The sequence below is a fragment of the Ornithorhynchus anatinus genome, chromosome 1 (genome assembly GCF_004115215.2).
Source record: "Ornithorhynchus anatinus isolate Pmale09 chromosome 1, mOrnAna1.pri.v4, whole genome shotgun sequence".
In the NCBI taxonomy this organism is placed as follows: domain Eukaryota; kingdom Metazoa; phylum Chordata; class Mammalia; order Monotremata; family Ornithorhynchidae; genus Ornithorhynchus; species Ornithorhynchus anatinus.
The window spans coordinates 124,865,550-124,883,149 of NC_041728.1; the positions used below are offsets into that span (position 1 = coordinate 124,865,550).

Genomic DNA, 17,600 nt, shown 5'->3' on the forward strand with positions numbered 1-17,600 from the left:
AATTATTCAAATGAGATCACCTGGAAAATGAATTTACCCAAAGCACTAATTGTGGCTTCTAATAAATAATGAAGCATTTACATAATCCTGGCTGTCATTGGGTCACATGCAATCTGCTAAATGGTTTACAGCAGGGGTGGCCGGGCCTCACGAACTGAAGAACTGCGAATTAAAAACATAAGGGAGCTAAGAGCCGCAGAACAAAGAAAATTCCTTTAACCGGAATGACCAGCAGGCGCTCTGGAGAGGGGGAGGGGTGTGGTGGGGAGAAGATGTGTCTGGTTTGGGGGAGAGGAGAGGTATGTTGGGAGTCGGGGCTGGGGAGCAGAGAGGCGATGATGATGGTGAGCAAGAGAGAACTAGGGCAGTGGTTGAGGTTGGGGTTAGGGCAACACCATCACCTACTAAAGGAGTAGAGGTGAGGCCCACTGCTGGAAAATCAAATCATTTTGGTCATTTTCGTATATGTTAAGCATTAACTATATGCCAAGTACTATATTAAGTGCTGGGATAGACAGAGGAAGCAGTGTGACATAATGGAAAGAGCACGGGCCTGAGTTCTAATTCCAGCTTTGCCCTTGTTTGCTGTGTGACCTTGGGCAAGTCACTTAACTTCTCTGTGCCTCAGTTACCTCATCTGTAAAATGGGGACAAAGACTCTGAGTCCTATGTGGGTCAGGGACTGTGTCTGACCCGATCATCTCATGTCTACCCCAGTGCTGAATACACTGCCTGGCAGATAGTAAGCACTTAGCAAATACCATTTTTGGTTATTATTACTATTGTATAGGTCCCACATGCTAAGCAGCGTGGCTCAGTGGAAAGAGCACGGGCTTTGGAGTCAGGGCTCATGAGTTCGAATCCCAGCTCTGCCACTTGTCAGCTGTGTGACTGTGGGCAAGTCACTTAACTTCTCTGTGCCTTAGTTCCCTCATCTGTAAAATGGGGATGAAGACTGTGAGCCCCACGTGGGACAACCTGATTCCCCTGTGTCTACCCCAGCGCTTAGAACAGTGCTCGGCACATAGTAAGCGCTTAACAAATACCAACATATATATATATATATATACATGATGCTCACAAAGTAAGCAAGAGGGGGAACATCCTCATCTGGTCTCCCTCCCGCTTAGACTGTGATCCCTGTGTGGGAGAAAGGCTGGGTCTGATCTGATTCTATTCTAACATCCCAGAGCTAGGCACATAGTAAGTGCTTATCTTGTGGGTGGCGACTGTCTTCCAGCTCTGTTGGGTTGTACTCTCCCAAGGCCCTGGTATAGTGCTGTGCTCCCGCTAAGAGAAGCAGCATGGCATAGTGGAGAGGGCACCATCCTGGGACTCAGAAGGTCATGGGTTCTAATCCCAGTTTTGCCACTTGTCCGCTGGGTGACCTTGGGCAAGTCACTTTACTTCTCCGTGCCTCAGTTACCTCATCTGTAAAATGGGGATTAACTGTGAGCCTCACGTGGGACAACCTGATTGCCCTGTATCTACCCCAGCTCTTAGAACAGTGCTCTGCACATAGTAAGCACTTAACAAATACCAACATTATTAGAGGAATCCTCATCCCAGTGCTCCATTCCACCCCTTCATGCGGAGCCCTCTAGACTGTAAACACCTAAAGGATCCCATTTCATTTCAAACTCAGTGCCTTCGGAATGTTGTGGGTAGAAATAGGCAAATGGATTTTGTTGATCTAATGGCCTACTCTCCCAAGCACTTAGTAAAGTGCTTTGTCCCCAGTAAGCGCTCAACAAATACAATTGACAAAATCCCCATTTTGTAGATGAGGGAAATGAAGCACAGAGAAGTTAAGTGACTTGCCTAAGATCACACAGCAGGTAAATGGCAGAGCTTGGATTAGAACTCAGGTCCTCTGGCTCCCAAGTCCATGCTCTTTCCACTAGGCCACACTGCTTCTGACTAGACCACAAAGCACACATTATCTAGCACACACTCTTGCCGGGAGTCAGACAGTCAGGGTAGAAGAACCATATTTTGGCCTCCCTGGGTCTCTAACGGTCCTCTGCACTCACTGAAGGTCTATGGGAGGTTCTTTGTTCCATACCAGAATAGGAGAAACAGAGGATAAACTGGGTGACAGGAAGAGCCAAGAGTCCTAAAGGACCCCATTTCATTTCAAACTCAGTGTCTTGGGGATTTGGGGGATAGAAATAGGCAAATGGAGTTTGATGATCTAAGAACTGGAATGAGCATCCAACCTCTCTACCTCCACCTCTTGAAACCTCTAACCTAATCTAAACATGACATTTTGGAGAAAGCTGAGGGAAGAAATTCAGAAAACTCTCTCAATGTGGTACTTGTTTCCTCCAAAGTGAAATTAAAACTGTCTTTCCAAATCCTGGCTGAATCTAGGAGCAGAATTTCCAGATCTCCTCATGGTCAGTAAATATCTTTTCCAGCCTTTTATGGCACTAAACTAGAGAAAGAAGTTAATTATTTGAGGTTAGAGAGAAAGCAGAAGTTAGAGAAATCTACTAAAGTGAATCCTTCAAGATTTCCTCCCTGTTATTAAATCCTGAGTATTTCGGATTGAGCATCGACTAGTGGCATTGTTTTATCAGAAGCCAAAGGCTTTGTTGTTCCCTAGTTCTAGGTCAAGTCTCTGGCTTTGTAGGCATACAAATCTGTCTCAACTAATAGTGGAATGCCTGAATCTTTGGTCAAAATATTCTAAATTGATTATGTTCCCAGTCTCATTGCTGAAACAAGCAGTTGGAAAGACATTCTGCACTCAGAACAGTGATAGGTGACCTCTGAAGGCATGACTAAAATAAACGTTTGCAAGATGCAGAAAGTCTACCTCAGATTCATCAGCCGGATTTGTATTGTTTTCAAACTTCTTCATAACCGCTTTTCAGGAAGGTGTATTAGTGAAGATGGTTCAGCTGGATACTTTTGCAACATTCAAGTTAGGTGGATTTCTTTCAAAGATAAACAGATTGTCTCCCAATCATTAGCAAAATAACTTTGTTTTCTGTAACCAGTCCATTATTACATTGTGCTTCAAAATATTTCTTGGCTTCTCATATATGCTCCCCTTTGCACATGTTGTAAAAGCACCCTTGGAGAATAATGGTTTGACTGTTCTGTTCTAAAAATGTGTTTGAAATGTGTTTACAAAGATTAATAGAGTTTAATCTGACCTTCTCTAGTTTCTTGGTCTCAGAACATTGAGGTAGCACCATTTAAATAAATACAGATTTTGTTTGCCAGGTAAAAATTCTAGCCAGCTTCTGGCCTTTGAGGGCTCAGAGCTAGGTGAAAAATTGAGAAATCAGGAATAAGGGGCAGAGACAGGAAAAGGAATTGGTTGGGAGTGAAGGCGGAATGGAGTCAGAGACTGGGGGAAGAAAGAATCATTGAGAAAGACACTGTTGGGGAAAGCTCAATGGCCAGAGAAAGAGAGTGAGAGATACAGAGAGTGACAAAAGGATTCACAGAAGTGATTATTTCATAGCTTTCAGCTCAGCTATAAATTCACTAATATAAGGAAACCTGTCATTATTTGGATTGAAATAGACAAATACGACAGATCAGCTCGCCTTCTCCTATCTTACCTCGCTGGTATCCTACTATGACCCAATCCATTCACTTTGCTTCTCTAATGCCAACTTACTCACTGTACTTACTCACCAACTCCTTACCCTCATCCTCCCTCTGGCCTGTAACTCCCTCCCCCTCCAGACCAGACCACCATTCTCCCAACCTTCAAAACCTTATTAAAATTGCGTTTTCTCCAAGTAGCCTTCCCCAATTATGCCCTCTTTTCCCCCACTCCAGCTTGTTTTTTCATCCCCTATGAACTTGAATACGCATCCTTTAAGCATTTAGTATTCACAACCATGCTCAGCACTTATGCACCTATCCATTATTTATTTATTCATATTAATGTCTGTCTCCCCAACTAGACTATAAGCTCCTTGTGGACAGGGATCATGTCTACCAACTCTGTTGTACTGTCACAATAATAATTGTAGTTATTTGTTAAGCACTTATTATGTAACAAGCGCATTACACATCAGGTTGGATACCTTTTCTCTAGACTGTAAGCTCGCTGTGGGCAGGGAATGTGCCTGTCATATTATATTTTTATACTCTTCCCAGTGCTTAGTATAGTGTTCTACACAGAGGAAGTGCTCAATAAGTAAGATTGACTTTCATTAGAGCTATAGTTTGCATTCATCAGCATGCTTAGCATATTGTACAGCCAGTTGTGAACGAGACTGGTTTTCTTTGGGATTTGCTTGAAGGAGAGACTGAAAAGGATCAATTCATGTATCACTTTTCATCCCTCTTTGTCCCTGGGGATATGAAAACATAATCTTCTCTGGGGAATATTATCTGTTATTCTGTAACCCTATTTGCAGGATGAGTTAAGGTTAATGATTCAGGAGAGTCAGCTGTAATATGGTCAGGGTTTAGAATGAACAAATAAGGCCAACCTGTTTCCAGCCATAGGCAGAAAAGCCTGTAGTAATCAATACAACTCCTAAAGAGTGGATTTTTTTTTTAAAATTGAGACTTTTTATGATTTAGTCCATTGAGGACTAGTACATCATTTAGTTTTTACACCAGGTTTTATAGATGATTTATCCAGGTTATGGGCAACTTAGAATCTATTTGTGGCTACTTCTTGCCCATTTCTTCAGGCAATCCTGTTTAGATGGGTCTTTCCTGCAGATCCTGAGTAACAGCCTTGAGGAAGGTGTTGGGCCCAGTCCCTCCTAGCCTGCCTTTACCACAGCTTATAAACAGTCTTGTCTTTGTTTTATTGCTTCTTCAGGAACATGCATTCCAGCTTTCTCACCAATATCCTGATTCTTAGCCACCCTGAAAAGAATAATTTTAAAGTAAACAGAGAAGTATTGAAATATTTAGTGGCTGTAGGGTTTTTTTCTGCATTGTTCTTTCAGGCATGAGTGGAGATATAGAGGAGGTTGAGCCACAATGAAGTGTGCTTTAAGAGGCTATGGAAATGGGAAATAATGGGAAATATGTCTCACTGGGGAGGGCATTACAGGTGAAAGGAGCTTCTGGAAATGTCTATGGAGTCCCATTAGAATTCTATTCTAGGGATAGAACAAAATGAGTCTGATAAAACAGCAGTCATTCTGGTTGGAGGGACATTAAATGTTGATTTTTTTACAGGTCTATATTAAGCATTTACTATTTGCCTGGCACTGTACTAAGCACTAGAGTAGATACAAGATAATCCTGATACTTCCCCCGCTCCCGCACACACGGTTCAGGGACTCAATCAGTGGTGTATATTGAGCACTCACTGTGTGCAGGACACTGTAGTAAGCGCTTAAAAGAGTAGCATCTAACAGGGTTGCTAGGCATAACCTCTGCCCTCAAGGAGTTTACAACCTAATGAGCTCCTGTGGCTTCTCACTGATTGAGACTCTTGACTCTGCAGAGGCAGTCAGCATCCCATCTGGGACTGAAAGTTACCAGGCCTCATAGAGGCCGGGCTTGGGAGTCAGAGGTCATGGGTTCGAATCCCCGCTCTGCCACTTGTCAGCCGTGTGACTGTGGGCAAGTCACTTCACTGCTCTGGGCCTCATCTGTAAAATGGGGATTAACTGTGAGCCTCACGTGGGACAACCTGATTACCCTGTATCTACCCCAGCGCTTAGAACAGTGCTCGGCACATAGTAAGCGCTTAACAAATACCAACATTATAATCAAGTTGGACACCGTCCATGTCTTATATGGGGTTCACAGTCTTAATCCCCATTTTCAGGTGAAGGTAACTGAGGCCCAGAGAACTTAAGGGTCTTGCCCAAGGTCACACAACAAAGTAGCCGAGCTGGGATTAGGACCCACGTCCTCTGCCTCCCAGGCCTGTGCTCTATCCACTAGTCTATGCTGACTCCGTAGCCAAAGAAAGGGTTGAATAAATCAAATTCTACTGATTGTAGCAAAGCCTATTCATGGGAGGAGAAAGTAGATTTGAAAGGATTTAATTTGTATCCAGAGAACAGATCCAGAGTTGGTATCTTGTTTCTAAGGTTAATTTCCAGGCTAGGATGGTCAACTGGCTGTTAAACCTAAACAGCAGAACAATAGAGAGTATAATTACTGATCCTTGGCCATTCTTCAGGGAGAACTGTGCATTGACCATGTTTCTGGACAGCAGGTTGAGCTTGGAATGGTCTCAGCTCCCCTTCCAGGAACCAGTGTCAAGCACTGTTCTGAGTGCTGGGGTAGATCCCACCTAATCAGGTTGGATACATTGTCCCACATAGGGCTCACAGTCTTAATCCCCATTTTACAGATGAGGTAACTGAGGCCCAGAGAAGTGAAGTGACTTGCCCAAGGTCACACTGCAGACTAGGGGCAGAGCTGGGATTAGAACCCATGACCTTCTGAGTCTCAGGCCAATGCTCTATCCATTACGCTATGCCACTTCAATAAATACTACTGATTATTGATTGACTGCTACTGACATGCCATAGCATCAAGATCGCTTGAATATTATTTTTTTCATGAGAGAAGTGGAGACTTGTCCTGACCATGGCAACAGGGATATTGATGGGATTTATGAAATAATGGGCCTGATCCTGCTAGGAAAGGCCAGGAGTTGAGAGGTCTAGTTTCAGCTCTGCCATGTCTTACTGTGTGTGACATTGGGCAAGGCCCTTAACCTCTCTGGCTGTCAGTTTCCTCTACTACCTGAGGAAAAGTCATTCCTGACCTTTCTTCCTTCACAAGACTATAGTAAGGATTTTGAAAATAATTGGTGTTAAAGCTTCTGGAAAATGAAAGCACAATATGTATAAAGATACAATTATTGCTATTATTATTATTATTGTAATTATTATCATTATTAGGAAACCTGAAAGACTTCCAAAACTAGCTAAATGAGCCCAGGAAGTATAGTAAATAATAATAATAATAATAATAATAATGTTGATATTTGTAAGCACTTACTATGTGCAGAGCACTGTTCTAAGTGCTGGGGTAGATACAGGGTAATCAGGTTGTCCCACGTGAGGCTTACAGTCTTAATCCCCATTTTACAGATGAGGTAACTGAGGCACAGAGAAGTTAAGTGACTTGCCCACAGTCACACATCTGACAAGTGGCAGAGCTGGGATTAGAACCCATGAACGCTGACTGCCAAGCCCGGGCTCTTTCCACTGAGCCAAGCTGCTTCTCCGTGCCTTCATCCAGAAGCCCTGAAACCCAGCATTCTCTCTAAACATTCTCACATAGACACACTCTTCCTGTCCAGGCATCAGAGTTTTCTAGCTATAATGGGGTTGAACTGCAAGAGTTTCCATTGTCATTAATGTAATTAACACTCAGTAGGATGTAATCCCACATTTGTACAATTCCTCCATCTTTGACTTGAAAGGCTTTAGGTCAGGCAGTCATAGCCCTCTTTGGTTCCTTCCTTTCTGTGAGCCAGTATGAAAGGAGAAGCCTTGAAGAAGGTAGGGTATGTGCTGGACCTCAGCAGTAGCCCCAGACAAATGCAACGGTTACCACTATTTCAGCTCTCTGTTGAGTGGCTCCCTGGCCCTAATGCCAGATGCCCAAGCCAAGCCTAGGCTGGTCAGTAGCCCAGTTATAATAGTAATAATAACAATAATAACATAAATTTAAAAAATCATAATAGCGATGATGATAATGATAATTGTGACGTTTGTTAAGCGCTTACAATGAGCCAACCACTTTTCATTCATTCATTCATTCAATTGTGTTTATTGAGCACTTACTGTGTGCAGAGCATGTACTAAGCACTTGGAAAGTACAATTTAGCAACAGAGAGAGACAATGGGCAGGCAATGTGTCTCCCAACTCTGTTATATTATATTTTCCTAAGTGCTTAATACAGTGTTCTGCACACAGTAAGTGCTACATAAATACAATTCATTGATTAACTGATTATCAGTCTACCAGACTTTCTCTGAGATCACAGGCCCAGTGACCCCACATCTATCTGGCTGTTCCAGGATGTTGGTGGTCTCTGTCTGCTTCACAGACTGTTCATTCTTACTGGGAGACCGAAAGAGGGAGAAAGAGCTGGCCTAGTTGAAAGAACAATGGATTGGAAGTCAAGAGATCTGAGTTCTATTCCCAGCTCTGCCTAAAGTCTGCTGTGTGACCTTGGGCAAGTCACTTAACTTCTCTGGGGCTGTTGCATCTGTAAAATGAAGATAAAATACCTGCTCTCCCTCCTCATCGTGTGAGCTTCATGTTGAGTAGGGAATGTGGTTATTCTGATTACTATCTACCCCTGTGCTTAGCACATAGTAATCACTTAACAAACATCAACATTCTTCTTCTTATTATTACTATGATCACTGTTACTTAATATGCACCCAATTTCCTCAGTCTAGAAATTGTGCTAACCGGGAAAACATATTCCCCTGAAATTTCCTTTTTGAAGTATGGAGTTACTTGTTTTACTTGTTTTGGTTGTTCAAACGTATTTGGGAACTTCATTCAAATTTGTTTCTATGATTCACAAAAATAAAAATCATATATGCATTTTGTGAAGAGTAAGTGTATTAGGTATTTTTTTGTAATTTCTAGTGTTTTATGCTTTGCCATTTTTATTGAAAAAAACTATAAACTATTATGACCACATGGAAATAATTGCTGTTGCATATACAAAAAAAAATTATTTCTCTCATAGAATCAAAAAATAACTGAGTAAGACAGGACTTCAACAAATCACTTAGTCCAGTTCCTTGAGTCCAAGACAGGCAAATAGTAATCAATCAGTCAATCAGTCAATGCTGTTTTTTGAGTGCTTACTGTGAGCCTTATATGAGACAAGGACTGTTTCTAACCTCATTATTTTGTATCTACCCCAGTCATTAGTCCAGTTCTTGGCACCTAGAAAGTGCTCAAAAAATCCCACAGTTATTATTAATTGACAGGGACCAAATTGATGGTGGAACCAATTTCTCTAGGGGCTCGTGTCCCCCCTCCTCCCCCGCCTGCCTCCTCCTTCCCAGAGCAGTGGCTCCACACTGGATTGCCTCCACCAGACTCTACATCACACTCTCTTGGGTGGCCCTCCCACCCAGAGCAAAGGTTGGCTGATCCCTTTTTAGAGAGCTCTGGGGAAAGATCTCACACCTTCCATCACTCGCAGAATCATGATGATGGATCAGTCATGATGGATATCCAGAATTTCATTTCTATCCTCTTGAAGGTCCAGAAGTTCTTTACACTGAAATCTCTCCCACCAAATGTTAAACTCATGCCTTCTTGTTTGGGGCTTAGTGGAAGTAAGAAAACAGCATGGCCTTGTGGAAGGAGCAAAGGTCTAGGTATCAGACAGTGTGGGTTTTAATTCCAGCTCTGCCACTTGTCTGCTGTGTGACCTTGGGCAAATCAGTTAACTTATCTGGGCCTCGGTTTCCTCACCTGTAAAATGGGGATTAAATCTTCCTCCTCTGACTTTTTTTTAATGTTTTTTGTTAAGCATTTTCTATGTGCCAGGCACTGTTCTAAACACTGGGGTAGATACAAGCTAATCAGGTTGGACACAGTTCATTTTCCACAAGGGGCTCACAGTCTTTATCCCCATTTTATAGATGAGGTAAGTGAGGCACAGAGTGGTGAAGTGACTTGCCCACGGTCACGCAGCAGACAAGTGGCGGAGCCGGAACTACAATCCAAGACCTTCTGACTCTCAGGCCTGCTTTCTATCCACTAGGCCACTCTACACAGTTAGCCCCATGTGGGACAACAACTGTGTACAACCTGATTATCTTTTGTCTACTATACTATACGCTTAAACAAGTACCATTAAAAAAAAGTGGAGAAAAACTGGACAGCATCCTCACAAGAACCCTTTAGTTATTTCAAGGCAAACACTGTCAACTCCTCATTTCTCTAGACTGATCTACATTCATTCCTTAGATGACCAATATTCCATCCCTGTATCATGTTTCTAACTTTTCTCTATACTTCTGCCCTCTCTTCATTTTCTCCCCACTTTTTAAACTGTGATGGCCAAAACCAGACACAGAACCCTAATAAGGGCCCAATCAGGGCAGAGAATAGCGGAGGAATTACTAGTCAGCCCTTGCCTAACACAGTCCTTGTTAATATCTCCCAGTAGTCATTGGAATGACATTTATTAAACACTTAAAGTGAACAGGGCACTGGACCGAATGTTGGAGAAAAATAAAAGGACATTATTTCAGTTTCAGACATGAATCCCAGGGAACTCATAATAACTTGTGTGAGGACAGGAACAATCTCACACACACCGGAGACAGTTAACAAAAACAACAAGAATTGAGCACTTACAACAGTAAGGGCAGTCATACATCATTATTGCGAAGAAATGATTCTCCAAATCCTCAGTCAATCAATTGTTTAAGCTCTTAGGAGAGCACAGCAGAGCAGTCACACATGATTTGTATTCCTCTAAGTCAGGCCATATTCCTCTAAGTCAGGCCACCCTGTCTCTAATCATGGGTCGTTGATTAGGCCATGGGTTCTAATCCCAGCTCCGACACTTTTCTGCTGTGTGACCTTGGGCAAGTCACTTCAGCTCCCTGGGCCTCAGTTACCACATCTGTAAAATGGGGATTGAGACTGTGAGCTCCATGTGGGACAGGGACTGTGTCCAACCTGATTAGTTTGTATCTACCCCAACACTTAGAACAACACCTGGAACACAGTAAGTGCTTAGAGAAGCAGCGTGGCTCAGTGGAAAGAGCACAGGCTTTGGAGTCATAGGTCATGAGTTCGAAGCCCGGCTCTGCCACTTGTCAGCTGTGTGACTGTGGGCAAGTCACTTAACTCCTCTGTGCCTCAGTTACCTCATCTGTAAAATGGGGATTAAGACTGTGAGCCCCACGTGGGACATCCTGATTCCCCTGTGTCTACCCCAGCGCTTAGAACAGTGCTCGGCACATAGTAAGCGCTTAACAAATACCAACATTATTATTATTATTATTAACAAATGCCATTATAAAAAATGGCTGTAGGACTATGCACCCTCACCCCAGCCCTGTTATGAGAACTAGCAAACAATGAAGACAACTACAGGTTCAGGAATTCCTCATGACTATCAGTCGATCAATCAAGCAGTGGTATTTATTGAGTGCTACTGTGTGTAGAGCACCGTACTGAGCACTTGAGAGCATGCAATAAAACAGAGTTGGTAGACATATTCCCTGTCCACAAAGAACTGTCAGTCTAGAGGCGGAGCTTACTCCTGACCTCCACTGAGCCCAGGTAGAAGGGGGGCCATTTTTTTTATCGTATTTGTTTAGCGCTTACTATGTGCCAGGCACTGTATTAAGTGCTGTGGAAGATGCAGGATAATCAAGTTGGACTCAGTCCCATCTGACATGGGGCTCATAATGATATTAATGATAATAATTTTGGTATTTGTTATGCGCTTACTATATGCCAGGGACTGTACTAAGTGCTGGGGTTGATACAAAGTAATTGGGTTGGACACAGTCCCACACAGGGTTCACGGCCTTAATCCCCATTTTACAGATGAGCTAACTGAGGGCCAGAGAAGTGAAACAACTTGCCCAAGGTCTCATAGCGGACATGTGGCAGAGCTGGGATTAGAATCCAGTCCTTCTGACTCTCGGGCCCTTGCTGTATCCACTAATTCAGTAGGAGGGAGGAGGATTTAATCCCCATTTTACAGATGAAGTAATTGAGGCACAGACAAGTGAAGTGACTTGCCCAAAGTCACACTGCAGACAAATGGCAAATCTGGGATTAGAACCCAGGTCCTCTGACTTTCAGGCCCATGCTCCTTCCACTAGGCCACACTGCTTTCCATTGGAAAGAACTGATCAAGAGGAGAATGAGCCCAAACAGGTCTCCCATGTGTTGTTCTGAAATATAGTCGAAGACTTTAGAGAAGCAACTGGGAGAGAGCTCAGCAGGGAAAAAACAAATGGAACTCAGATACCTGCAGTCATTTTTTTCAACATCACAAGTTGTCAGGGAACAAGTGCTCATCGGGGACTTGAACCCTCTTATCTAGCTCTGGGAAGGAGCCTGGGAGAGTCAGGTACACGTCAAAGACTTTTCATTAACCTCCCTCATCGCTTCCTCTACTCAGGGGTCCTTGTCCCCTTACATTGGCACTCCACTGTCTGGTGGCAGCGTCAGGTTTCTTCTTTTTCATTACTTGTGTTTAGACCCCGTTGTCCTCTCCATGCCTGGTTTCTCTATGGCTTTGGCCAGCTCTGCCCTCCTACTTCAGCTTGCCCTTGGGGTCAAACCACACCCACACACACACACCCACACACACACACACTGACCAAAAATCCCCCTCCTCCTATCCCAGACTGATGCACAGAAGGGAAAAACACAGCAAGACTCACAATCAATCAGTGGTATATCCTGGGTGCTTACTGTGTGCAGAGCACTTTATTCTTAGGGGAGCACAATACAGTAAAATTGGTAGACATGTTTCTTGCCCATTAGGAGCTTACAGCATAGAGGAGGAGACAAATATTAAAATAAATTATGGTTACGTACATAAACTCTGGGTGCCGAGGTGGGGAGGCGAATATCAAGTGCTTGAAGGTAAAAATCCAAGTATTAGGGTGAGGCAGAAGGAAGAAGGAGATGGAGAAACAAGGGCTAAGTAGAGGAAGATCTCTTGGAGGAGCTGTGATTTTCATAAGTGCTTGATGGTAGCGGGGAGTGCGGTCAATCAGAAATAAAGGGGGAGGGAGTTCTAGGCCAGAGGGAGGGTGTGGACAAGGGGTCGTCAGAGAGATAGACAAGATCAAGGTATGGTGAGTAAGTTGGTGTTAGAGAACCAAAGTGAATGTGCTGTGTTGAGATAGGAAATCAGCAAGGTAAGATGGGTAAGGTGATTGAGTGCTTTAAAGCTGATGGTAAGGCATTTTTGTTTGATGCACAAGTGGTGGGCAACCACTGGAGATTCTTAAGGAGTGGGGAAACATGGACTTGAATGGCCTTTTAGAAAAGTGACCTGGGCAGGAGAGTAAAGTATGGACTGGATTGGAGAGAGACAGGAGTCAGGGAGTTCAGAAAGGAGGCTGATGTAGTAGTCGAGATGGGATATGATACATATTTGGATCAACATGGTAACAGGTGAACAGGAGAGGAAAGGGCAGAATTTAGTGACATTCTGAAGTTAGAACCAACAGGATTAAGTGACATTAAATATGTGAGTTGAATGGGAGAGAGGAGTAGCTTGGCCTAATGGAAAGTGCACAGCGTTGGGAGTCAGCTGGATTCCAATCCTGACTCTACCAGTTGTCTGCTGTATGACTTTGGGCAAGTCACTTAACTTCTCTGTCCCTCATTTTCCTCATCTGTATAATGGGAATTCAATGCCTATTCTCCCTCCCACTTAGACTGTGAACTCCATTTGGGAGAAGAACTGTGTCCAGACCAGATTAATTTTTATCTACCCCAGCGCTTAGAAGAGGGCTTAATAAGCACTTAACAAATACAATAAAAATAATGAGTCAAAGATATGCCAAGGGTATGGGATTTTGAGAGAGGGAAAATGGTGGTGCTGTCTATAGTGATGGGAAAGTCAGGTCGAGTCAGGGACAGATCCCAAAAAGTATCTTTGATTGTCAGTACATTTCTTATGCAGGTCATTTTTTCAGGGGAAAAAAAGAGCTCATTTGGTTGAGCTGTTGTGTGATAAATGTTCTCATAATACATAATTTAGAATCGGCATGGCCTAGTGGATAGAATACAGACCTGGGAGACAGAAGGACATGGGTTCTATCCCAACTCCACCATTTGTTTGCCATGTAACTTTGGGCAAGTCTGTTCACTTCTCGGTGCCTCAGTTACTTCAACTGTAAAATGGGGATTAAGACTGGGTGCATCATGTGGGGCAGGAAATTTGTCCAACCTGATTTGATGTATCCACCCTAGAGTTTGCGCCCGAAACATAGTAAGAACTTAACACATACCACAATTATTATAATTATTGTAATTTGCCTGCTTTGGGGAATAATAAATTTGCTCTCACCCTTGGGAAGGAAATAGATTTTTCATTTTGAAGAGACCACTGACAAGCCACTGAGGATGATGTAAGGAATCATTTCCTAAATGCTGCTCAGTGTCTTGAAAGACTTAACACAAATCCAAACCAGGAACACTTTACTTCCCTCAATCCTGTTTATTTCAAATAGGATAAACCCTCAGAATCTAAGCAAATGTGTAGATCTTGGGAGATTTTTATTAATGCTTTTCCCTTTTTAGGTAACTAGAGGACCCCAAGTTTATTAAGGCAGGTCATACTCACCAAGGTTCACGTTCCCTCAGCCCAGTAATAATAATAATTGTGGTATTTCTAAAGTGCTAACCATGTGCCAGGCACTGTACTAAGCGTTGGGGAATAGACAAGATAATCAGGTCTCACATGGGGCTCACAGTCTAACTACCCAGGGAGGGGCTGGGAGAAACCACAGTGGAGAACAGTGATGCCTAATGGAAAGAGCACAGGCCTGAGAGTCAGACGATCTGGGTTCTTTTCCAGGATCTGCCATTTGTCTGCTGTGTGATCTTGGGCCAATTCCTTGATTTCTCTGTGTCTCAGTTTTCTTGCCCCTAAAATGGAGATTAAATATCTGTTCTTCCTTCCCCCCTTAGACTGTGAGTCTTCTGTGAAACAGGGATTGTGTTTGATCTGGTTACCTTCCATCTGCCCCAGTGCTTAGCTTGGCAAATAGAAAGTGCTTTACAAAAATACCACAGATATTATTCCACTTTTTCTACTAAGACTCTAAGCCCCACGTGGGACAGGGACTGTGCCCAACCTGATGATCTTGTATCCATCCCAGCACTTATTAGAGTGTCTGGCACATACTAAGTGCTTAACAAATGCCAGTAAAATAATAATAATAATCGTGGCACTTGTCAAGCACTTACTATTCTCCAAACACTGCACTAAAGTGGCTTCAAGATAATCGAGTTACACACAGTCCCTGTTCCACATGCAGCTCACAGTCTAAGTAGGAGGGATTACAGGTATTGAATCCCCATTTTACAGATTAGGAAACTGAGGAACAGAAAAGTTAAGAGAATCGCCCTAGGGGACACTGCAGACAAGTGATCGGTCCAGGATTAGAATCCAGGTCCTCTGACTCCCAGGCCCATTTCTTTTCACCAGACCACATGGCTTCTCATGCTGGCCCCCAAGCTGAGGCAACCTCTAAGACAGGGATGACTTGAATGTGGTTTGGACCTGACTCCCTGGAGCAGATTAGACTCTCTGTCTCCAGAGAAGCTGCTGCCCCAGCACTCAGAGACTGACAGATAGAGGGACAGAATCGATGGCTTCAGAGGATGAAAAACATCCTCAGAATCTCCCAACTACTTTCTTCTGTCCTGTAATGGTTCCCAGCACAGAATTTTCAACACCTGGAAGTTTCTGAAAGATTTTCACTACTCCCCGTGGAATCATGCCACTGAAACACTCTGCCCTCCTCTAGAACTGGGGTGGGAGCAAGAGGCCAAGAGGTTAATCTGTTCTTGTCCCTCCTTAAAGACGCCGCACGGCCTGCTTTCCGCTGCGCTCGCCTCGTTGCTAAGGCCTGCATGTATCCTGGATACCACGAGTAGCAAATAGCTGACTGGCTCTTTGAGAAGCCAATATTGCAGCCGGGATTGCCATGCTACCGCTGGCTCAGCCCTTCCTGCCGGGGAAACGAACAAAACCGTTCCGTCCGGCCAAAGCCATGGAGGCAGCACCTTGCCGGGCGATGAGGGAAGTCCCGGCTCGGCCCAGCTGAACGGCACCTGGACATCGGGTGCTTCAACCGGGAGCCGGTCGAAAGGAGGCAGGGAGGGCCCGGAGACGGCGGGGGAAGGGGACTCGGTGCAGACAAGACTCTGACACGTGCTCGCTTTCTCCGACTGACAGCCTGTAATGGCTATGCAGAACCTGGAGCTTTTTGCCTCCTGACAGCTGCAGAACAGCTCTGTTTTTCTGCCTCCATCCTCCCTCCCCCTCCAGCTCCTTTAACCCTTCTCTCCAGGAGCTGCGCTGTTAGCCAGTTGGAGAGCCGTGATTTTTCCTGGATTCGAGGCCACCTCCCCACCCGCCCCCGACCCGGACATGGCAAAGGGGTCGGACCGAAGCCGACACAAATGGGGCGTCCTCCACACTTTCCTGCGCTGCAACATGAACCCGGAGACCCAGAGGGTCGTGGTCTTTGTCATCCTGCTCTTTCTCATCATCATTAACGTGGTGCTCATGTTCCTGCTGGCGTTCCACTGAAGGGAGGGGGAATCGCTTTGCCCGCTCGCGGTGGCGAAGGCGGACGGGGGGGTGTCCAGGACAAGGGGGCTCCAAACCAGCAGGTCAGCTTGTCGTTGTCCGATTCCGGTCACCCGTCTTCCCGTCGCTGTCCTCCGTGTGTCTTGGGGGAGACCCTGGCTGTGTCGTGCCGGTGTGTCCTCTCCACTCCACGCCGCCGGTTTGCTCGCTCCTCACGCTCTGTGTCATCGCCGATCCTCTCCAGCCCTGGGGGGGAGGGTCGTGCCACCGCAGATGGAGAAGAGACAGGAGGGCCAGCCCGCCTAGTGACCCTCGGCCAAAGCCCGTGGGGCCTCCGCCCCCGGTGACTACCATCACCCTGCGACTCTCGTGTGTCCATCCTCAAGGATCCCCAAGTGCTTTCTGGACGTACGTGTGTGTGTGTGTGTGTGTGTGTGTGTGTGTGTGTGTGTGTGTGTGTATGTGTATGTGAAGAGTGTGTGGACGCTGCTGAACTTGTTTCCATCAATTAAAACTCAACTGTCTCTTGGGGACCCATTCCCCCCAAGACTGCTCCTTCCTTCACCTAGATGAAACCAGCCATGCCCTGCTGGCTCACACTGGAGCAGGAATCATCCCCGGGCAGGAGGCTTGCAGACAGGGTGTGAGAAAAGGCCAATTAGCTGTAACTGATGAATTACAGCTTGTCACGGGGCATCAGGAGCCTGTGTCTAACCGGAGCTGCGGCAGCACCGGCGTGGCCCTGCGCTGGTAGGGTGGGCTCCTGCTTCCCCTAAAGACGGCTTGCAATCGTACTTGCATGTGCAACAGATGCCTGGGGGGTAAAAAGCCCAGAACCACTCCTCCCCACCCAAAAAAAACCCAACAACAACCACACACCAGATGGGAAGCTGCTCTGATGCTGCCACCATTCAGCAGCAAAGGCCTGGTTTATATATAGGATGAAAACCCAAGCCCAGAGCAATGAAGAGGGCCAATTTAATTAAAATGAGAACCAAATCAGACCAGCTTCTCAGCATGGCTGCATGTGTCTGGTAACTGGCAGCTCCCGGCCAGGTGCATCTTCGCCCTCTACTCCTCATCGGAGCTGGCCCCACAAAAACAACCGATTTTCCACCTGTTGGCACTGATTACAAAAGAGAGATTTTGTTTTCTGCTCTCAGAGACTGTGCTTCCCCTAGACCCTTACTGTGAAACAGAGTTCCAGGCTCGGGCCGGTGATGGTAGTCAGCGTCACGGCAACTGGACCACCCGGGAACTTTTCCTCACCGGCCACGGTGCCCGGTCCTCAAAGCTGTCTCGATACTGCTGTGAAAAGTGCCATCGTTGGGTTGTCTCTGTGATTTCT

The 17,600-nt window shown here is 45.1% G+C and overlaps 1 protein-coding gene across 3 annotated transcripts in view; it reads left to right on the forward strand.

The window, feature by feature from the left end:
• ARHGEF4 (Rho guanine nucleotide exchange factor 4) overlaps window positions 1–17,600 on the forward strand; it is a 558,628-nt gene that overhangs the window by 485,606 nt on the left and 55,422 nt on the right. The window contains exon 1 of one of the 3 annotated variants that reach the window (XM_039912809.1): window positions 15,683–16,335. The exons of 1 other annotated variant lie outside the window; for it this stretch is intronic. The gene's annotated coding sequence lies outside the window, so the exon portion shown is untranslated. Of the gene's footprint in view, window positions 1–15,682; window positions 16,336–16,365; window positions 16,661–17,600 lie in introns of those variants that run through there. One more of the 3 variants, XM_039912812.1, reaches the window with a different exon arrangement.